Genomic DNA, 202 nt, shown 5'->3' with positions numbered 1-202 from the left:
TGGTGATGAGTTATAATATATTTATATATATTATATATTATGATGATTTTCTAAATGGATTCACTTTTTCTTCCTCATTAATTTCTGCATTATTCTGTTTCCTTTTCTTCCACTTTCTTGGGGGTTCCCTACTGCTATTTTTCTAACTCTTCAACAGAATACTGTGGAAAAAGAGAACTGTAAGCCCCCAAATTGTTATTAT

Source organism: Octodon degus, unplaced genomic scaffold (genome assembly GCF_000260255.1).
Source record: "Octodon degus isolate 3935 unplaced genomic scaffold, OctDeg1.0 scaffold00029, whole genome shotgun sequence".
NCBI lineage: Eukaryota > Metazoa > Chordata > Mammalia > Rodentia > Octodontidae > Octodon > Octodon degus.
The sequence above is the reverse complement of the archived record's forward strand: the minus strand, read 5'-3'. Positions refer to the sequence as shown.